This window comes from Marmota flaviventris, chromosome 7, assembly GCF_047511675.1.
Source record: "Marmota flaviventris isolate mMarFla1 chromosome 7, mMarFla1.hap1, whole genome shotgun sequence".
Taxonomy (NCBI): Eukaryota; Metazoa; Chordata; class Mammalia; order Rodentia; family Sciuridae; genus Marmota; species Marmota flaviventris.
In genome coordinates, this window is record NC_092504.1 from 86,984,292 (window position 1) to 86,992,532 (window position 8,241).

Consider the following 8,241-nt stretch of genomic DNA (forward strand, 5'->3'; position numbering starts at 1 on the left):
GTGAGACCCTGTCTCTAAATGAAAAATAAAAAAGGGCTGTGGATTTGGCTCAGTGGTTAAGCACCCATGAGTTCAATCTCCGGTACAGAAAAAAAAAAAAAAGAAGAAGTGGTGAAACTCTCCATACCTCCAGTTTGGACCTCTATTCCTTCATTTAGCAAATACTTATTGGTCACCTCCTCCTCCTCCACTCCAGGTCCTGTTTATAGGTATTGTAGATATTGCAATAAACAAGACATACTAAGCCTCTGCTATAATAACTCTGGTCATGTTATATAAGGAGGAGCATTAAGACTTGGGCATTGTTTTTCTATAAGCCAATTTCTTTACTCACAGACATTAACTGGCCATTCCATTGAAATAAATGATCCTTCTCACCTTTACAGCCATCTAATTATAGATCATATAATAAGATCATAGAGAGCCAGCTATTGAAATATTGCCACCTCTTGTGATGAAATGTAAAGTGTGGCCGAAGGCCTGGCAGAAATCCCGACTTCAGGATCACCCAGATCCTTCTGCATGTCAATAAGTCTTATCCCATCCTCTTCCTCAGCTCTCTGCACCATTGATTCATATGCAATCTGGAATGTCAGTCATCTGCTTATGTGAGCAGGAAGCCATTATCCTAAAAAGCTAAAATTTTAATTAGCCACCAATAGTAATATGAATTTTGATGAACTTGTTTTTTCATAAATATTTTCTATTCTTCATGGGAAATATGTAGTTTAAGATGGCATTTGCTTTTATCATAGCTGCTTTACATTTCCTGATATTTAAATGATGTCTAACGTACAAATTTTGTTTTTAAAAAAAGTACAACTAATTCTGAATGTTTACATTTTCCTTAGTTTGTTATTAAAAAAAATTCACCTAGGCCACGAAAACATGAACATTATAGAAACCATTTACGATGGAGGTTAAAGGTGAATTGATGGGAAATTAATTGAATTATGATTGTATAACAACATAAAGAACACTCAACTATTTCCTCTTATAAAAATAAAAGACACGATACTATATTCTTATTGGGATATAAAAACACAGTGCTGAAATTTATTTTGAATTCTGTTCATTACCTTTTCCTAGAGTTTAAGGCAGGAATATATCAGAATTTCGGTGCTTCTATCAGAGTTGCAAGTTTCATAATGGCAACACGTAGAAAAATGCCAAGGCAAAATGCCAACATCCTCAGATCAAATGATTTTGCACATTTGGGAAAACCAATGGAGTAATTGATGAGGAATGTGAAAATAGCACTTTACTTTTTGCCTTATATCAGAGCTGTCTGGTTTTGTCCTAATTTAATTACAGTGTTACCTCAGGGCAGGAGAGAAGTTCTGAAAAGAGAAAGGAAACTGAAAGGGCAGCAGAGCAACGGGGTGGCACAGTCCTCTAAGGAGCTTTTAGCCTCAGAAGACAAACAGAGCCAGCTAAATATCGCAGAAGAATCATTTAGAATTTAAAATGGAAAAAAAAGACAAAATTCAAATAGTACAGATTGCCCAAACTAGTAAAAAAAAATTTGAAACAATTATTTTAAAGTTATTTTAGGCCAAAAAAATTCCATGATGTCTGAGAAATGCTACCATATGATTTGTTTCCTCAGACCAGAATTCTTTCATCTCCAAACTACCTGAACTCAACTACTATACACTACCTAAATTAATATTTATTTATTTGTTCTTTCTAGATCTACATGATATTAGATTGTATTTTGACAAATTATATATACACACATAGAATATATATAACTTGTTCCAATTAGGATTCCATTATTGTGGTTGTATATGATGTGGACTTACACTGGTTATGTATTCATACATAAGGATAAGAAAGATATGTCCAATTCATTCTACCGTCTTTTCTATTCCCATCCCTCCCTTCCCTTCATTCCCTTTTGTCAATGAACTTCTAATTTTTCCCTCCTTTGTTGTGGATTAGCATCCACATATCAGAGAAAATATTCTGCCTTTGGTTTGAGGGGACTGGTTTATTTGACTTAGTATGATATCCTTCAGTTCCATCCATTTACCAGTAAATGCCATAATTGCATTCTTCTTTATGGCTGAGTAATGTTCCATTAAAAGTATACGTACCACATTTTCTTTATCCATTCATCTGTTGTAGTGTACCTAGATTGGTCCCATAGCTTGGTTATTGTGAATTGAGCTGCTATAAACATTGAAATGGCTGGGTCACTGTAGTATGCTGATTTTGAGTCCTTTGAGTATAAACCAAGGAGTGGGATAATTGGGTTAAAAAAAAAACAACAAATAACTCAATCAATAAATGGGCTAAAGAACTGAACAGGCACTTTGCAGAAGAAGAAATACAAATGGTCAAAAAAATACATGAAAAAATGTTCAACATCTCTAGCAATTAGAGAAATGCAAATCTAAACTACAATGAGATTCCATCTCACCCACTTAGAATGGCAATTATCAAGAATACAAGTAACAAGATATGTTGGGGAGGATGTGGGGAAGAAGGTTCACTTATACACTGCTGTTAGAACTGCAAATTGGTGCATCCATTCTGGAAAGCAATAGAGAGATTTCCTTAGAAGAAATGGAATGGAATAAATTAGTATTGATGCCTAGTTTTAAAATTACTAGTTATACTTCTATAACAAATCATATTTTTCGAACATCTAATTGCTCATCTATTTTCATTAAGTTTCTGCAGACTCAAAACTTTGGTTTCAAATAAGCTTATAATTTAGCCATCTAGATGACTTTGGATTAACCCAAATTTTCAATGGAACAGAAATCACATTGGTATCATATTACTTTTAGAGCCATGACACCATAAAGAAGCTGCATTTCACAAATAAACATGAAGACATGTGTTTGTGTATATGTGTATTTTTATATACTTATCTCCTACTTTGTTTATATCACATTGGTTTCAAAATAACCATGATCTTAGAGCTGCTTGATTTAATGACTATTTTTTTTTCTTTAAGATTTTCTTGTTGGGTGCCGTGGCACACACCTGTAATCCCAGCAGCTCAAGAGGCTAAGGCAGGATGATCACAAGTTCAAGACAGACTCAGCAAAAGTGAGGGGCTAAGCAACTCAGTGAGACCTTGTCTCTAAATAAAATCAAAACAGGGCTGGGGAGGTAGCTCAGTGGTCAAGTGCCCCTGAGTTCAACCCCTGGTACCTGTCCTGTGAAAACCAACAACAACAAAACAATTTCCTTGTGTTTAGGGGAAATTACAGGTACTATTTGAATAATAAAAAATAATAGAGATTTTTAAATATAGGAAAGTTAATAAATATCTTACAAATACGTCCCCAGAAATAAGTGAATATGTAACAGTAACAGAGAAAAACAGCACAAGTGTGAAATTTAGAGAAATTCATATTTTTCTTGAGTTTATGTTCTTAACCTACCAAAACTATTATGTGTAGCAACAATTCCTATTTCCCTAAGTTCTTATTTATTTCTCATTATATTCATTATTGGCTACTTATACTGTCATAATCAGATTAGTGCCAAGTTCCTGTGAAATATGAAAAAGGATCAATGTGTATATAATTAAGCCTTGAATCTATTTTATTTTCCTTTTAATTTGCAATATCATGAATTTTTCTTATCTCAAAAGTTCTTGTCTCATATGCAACTTAACTTCATTATGACAGATAAATAATAAATTACTAATTAACAGAAAAAAATCTATGAGGAAAAGTACAAAACTAAGCATAAGGTCAGAAAAGAATGATACATAAAGGTTAGGGTCCAGATTTAGCATCTATAAATACAGGGTTCCCAGACATATTTTAATTTCATATAAAAATAATATGTAGCAAAGTATATCCCGTGCAACAGTTGAGAAACACTTGGATGAAAAATGTATCCATGTGTTTATCTAAACTTTAAATTAAATTGAGTTTCTTGTATTTTAGGTGACAAGTCTAATGAAAGTGAATATATAGGTGTTGTTATTTATCATAGCTTCATCTGTTTTTGGGTGAAAAGATTTCCATGTGATAAAGTCAAATCTCACACCTTCAAGAGCTGATTCCTGCTACTCTCAGGAAGTCATTGTCCCCTCTACATCTACTCAGGTGGTTTTCCCCTTGATTTGAGGATCAGTCTCTCAGAAGGGACCAGTCAGTAGAAGGGACATCCACACTTCCAGCAGAACAGCATATTTATTAGGCACCGGTGTTAGGGGCGTACGTATGAGCCAGGCTGTTCGTGAAGGGCCGTGCATTCACTGTCTCTTTCCATCTCCGTCCTCCCATCAGCCCACTAGGTGAGTGCTATTATAATTGCCATTTCACAGATGAGAAAACTGAAGCAGGAAAGATCAAGTCAATTGATCAAGTTTGCACAGCTTGTCAGTGAGAGAGTTGGACTTGAAATTCCATCAGTCCCCACAGGACTGGGCTGTCTTTCTCTCCCAGTTGGGAAAGATACGGTTGTACCTGCTCCAGTCCTTCTGGAGCGCACCCTTTCCCCACATTTGCCACTTTCCTTCTCTCAAAGGGATGATGGACAGGGACTGGCAGATCCCAAGCACCCCATTGGGCAGCTCCATAGCTTTACCAACAGGCTGTATGAAGACAACCTGGGCTGGCGGGAATTGTTGTGTGTGAGCATGGAGAGAGGCAGATCAAAGGATCAAAGGTCCATGTGATTTCTTGTCCATAAAATTGCACAGTAAAATGAGAAACTGTTTATTGTTTTCAAAATAATGATCAATTCTATCAAATTTCATCAATTCTTTCAAATTTTTCAAAGCTTTCAAAAATCAAGCTTTTTAATATCATTTTTTCTAAATTTTATCAAAATATCACCTATTTTTTAAGTAACAGACCCAAATACTATGAGTCCAACTTAATGAACAACAAATTCTTAAAGAAGAACAAATATAACCTTTTAAATTTAAAATTTGAGATGATATTTTGTTTCCTTGTTTGTTTGGAAAACTTTTTTATTTTTTCTTTATTTTTTATTTATATATGACAGTGGAATGCATTACCATTCTTATTACATGTATAGAGCACAATTTTTCATATCTCTGGTTGTATACAAAGTATATTCACAATTCGTGTCTTCATACATGTACATGTACAATTCCTGTCTTCATACCTGTACTTAGGATAATAATGTCCATCACATTCCACCATCATTTCTAACCTCATGCCCCCTCCCTTCCCCTCCAACCCCTCTGTCCTATCTAAAGTTCATCTATTCCTCCAATGCTCCCTCTCCCTATCCCACTATGAATCAACCTCCTTATATCAAAGAAAACATTCGGCATTTGTTTTTTTGGGATTGGCTAACTTCACTTAACATTATCTTCTCTAACTCCATCCATTTACCTGTAAATGCCATGATTTTATTCTCTTTTATTGCTGAGTAATATTCCATTGTGTATATATGCCACATTTTTTCATCCATTCATCTACCGAAGGGCATCAAGGTTGATTCCACAGTTTAGCTGCTGTGAATTGTGCTGCTATAAACATTGATATGGCTATGTCCCTGTATTGGCTGACATTTACCTAAATGATAGGCTATTTACATGTATGATCTATATTAACTTAATTGAATCCCACAACAATCCTATGTCGAAGGTATATCTTCCAGATAAGGAAACTAAATCGCACAGAGGTTAAGTTACTAGCCTGAAATCACACAGCCAGCAGGTTAAGTCTAAGAAGCAAGATTCCAACCAAGTAGTTTGCTTGCAGCTTCCAATCTTAAATAGTAGGCTCTTGAGAATATTGTTTTCCTAATGATAGTATTATTCACTTTTTATAATCCATTTTGATACAATCGAGTATTTCCTGTGTGGAATAGCCTCCTTGCCTATATGTGTATAAGGCTGAGGACAATATTTTTGAAGGTCTAATGATCAGACCTTGAAGGAGAGCCCACAGAATCACTTTGTGTTCCTGGCTCAGTCACCTCAACTCATTTGTGCCAGAAATTTTTACAATACAAGGCCAATGGCCAGAGCCAGCCTTGGCTCAGAGACTGTAAGGTTGGAGCAAGGACACCACAGACTTCCGAAGTCCTTCACAGAAGGCTGCCAAAGGATTAGCTGAGCACTCCTGAGCCAGGTTCACTTAACAGGAACATGGCAAGATGTGGACGCTAATTGGTCCTCACAAATACTTTCAGTGATATAAAAATACAACTGTAAGAAAGGCAATTTCCCCTTAGAATGTGGCCTGCTCCTATTGAGTACAGCCTATCTCATAGGTTTGAATACATGAGAAATGTTTTATTATTGATCTGACATTTCAAAATGTGTGTCATTCTTCCTTTCATGCCCCATGTCTATACCTGTCACAGTGAATTCTAAACACAGGGACAGCCTAGCTTGATGCCCTCTTTCCTTCTTCCCATCTTGTACTTTTCTACCCTATGCCTCAGCCTACGCAGCCCTACTCTCCACCCAGGACTACTGTAAGCCCTGAACAAACACTGACGCGTTCTATCCTTGTAACAACCTTACAGCAAATCCCAATTCGCCCCATTTTGTCTGTCTAAACCATTTTTTTTCCTGATATCTCATGAATCTCTGCTAATCTAAAGAAATTCCTATTTTTAAAAATTATTTCCAAAAGAAATATTTCAGAAATATTCTTTTCCTGCCCCACTTTTTTTTTTTTTTAAACCTTAACTATGTCTCTTTAGGTCCTTTCATGAAAGGAGATTTGGAGAGGCAAATAAAGTCACAGAAGTTACCTGTGAACTAAGGACTGTAGTCCTGGGTATGGAGGGTCACCCATTCACTAGGAAGACAGCTCCCAACTTGGGGTCCAGAGGGAACAAAGCAGGGTTCTCACAGCTACATAAATTAACCGCCCCACTCCCATGCACACAGCTGCGCTCAGGGAGTTAGGAGTGACAAGCTTCAGAGTATGAAAATAACAAAAAAGAAATAGTTTGACATCAAATTATTTTCCAAAAGAAAAAAAAAGGAAAAAATTGATCTGAATATCAAAATGAAATTAAATAGTCTTTCAATAATGACAACACCAGAGTCATATGGAGAATAATAAGTTATTTATGTCAAAAATTATGTGCATTCATAATTAGTCTGATGTGTGTCAGAGTAAAGACCAAGAACTGAAACTGATTACAATATTCAGCATGCTAATACCTTGTTGCAGAAATAATAAAGGTGTCAAATAAGCCCTTTACATTTACCTTCATGGGCCTATTTAAGATTTTGTCTGAGTTTTCAAGCATTTGTTGTTAACTACTAGTTAGACTTTGAGACCTTTCAGCATAAGTGACTGTTATGATTTGCAAGTGCTGATAGAACAGGTCCCTGATCTCCCGGTCACCTGAAGCAGCTTTACTACCAAGTCACAGCACATTTTTGTATACCACCTGTTATCACAGTGCTTAAATAAGAGGGTAGTCAAGTCTATATTATATCACATTAATATTAATGCTAGATACAAAGTTTTCCTTTTTGAAAGTTTTTTTAGGTTGTTATTACTCTAAATTGTCTTTTCCCACATTTTTCTAAGATAATATTTCAAGGACTTGCATTTTAAAATATCACTAAATTCAAAATTATCCTAATTGCAGGTGGCATGAATTAAATGTTATGTTAATAGAAATCTAGTGGCATAATTCCTAACCTACAAAAAGTTTCTAGGGTGGATAGTAATCATGAAGAGGTCAAAGAAAATATAAAGAGAATGGTAGATAACTATGTATGATTTAAGCATTCTTCAAAGCATGTTACATATAACAAATTACACAATCCTTGCAACACCACAATGATGTTGGTATACACTATTATCTTCCCCTTGTTACATGTGTTAGCTTTCTGTCACTATGACAAAACACCTGCAATAACCAACTTAAAAAGAAGAAAGGTTGATTTAGGCTCATAGCTTCAGAGGTTTCACTTGACCATATTGCTTTGGGGCCTGTATCAAGGCAGTGCATCTTAATGGGAGCACATAACAAAAGAAGCTGCTCTCCTCAGAGCAGCCCAAAAAATAGAGAGGAAGGAGCCAGGGTCCTCAATATCTCCTTCCAGGACACACCTCCAACTTCTTCCAACTAGCTCTCACCTCTTATTAGTTCCTCCAACTCCTGACAGTGATGCACACTGGGGTCTAATCCTTTAGTACCCAGGCCTTTGGGGGAGAGTCAAGATTCAAACCCACAGCATTACAGATGAAAGAATTACAGGAAGCAATTGTAACAAGCAGAAGTTTCGAATCCATGCCTTTAACTTCTCTGCTTCTT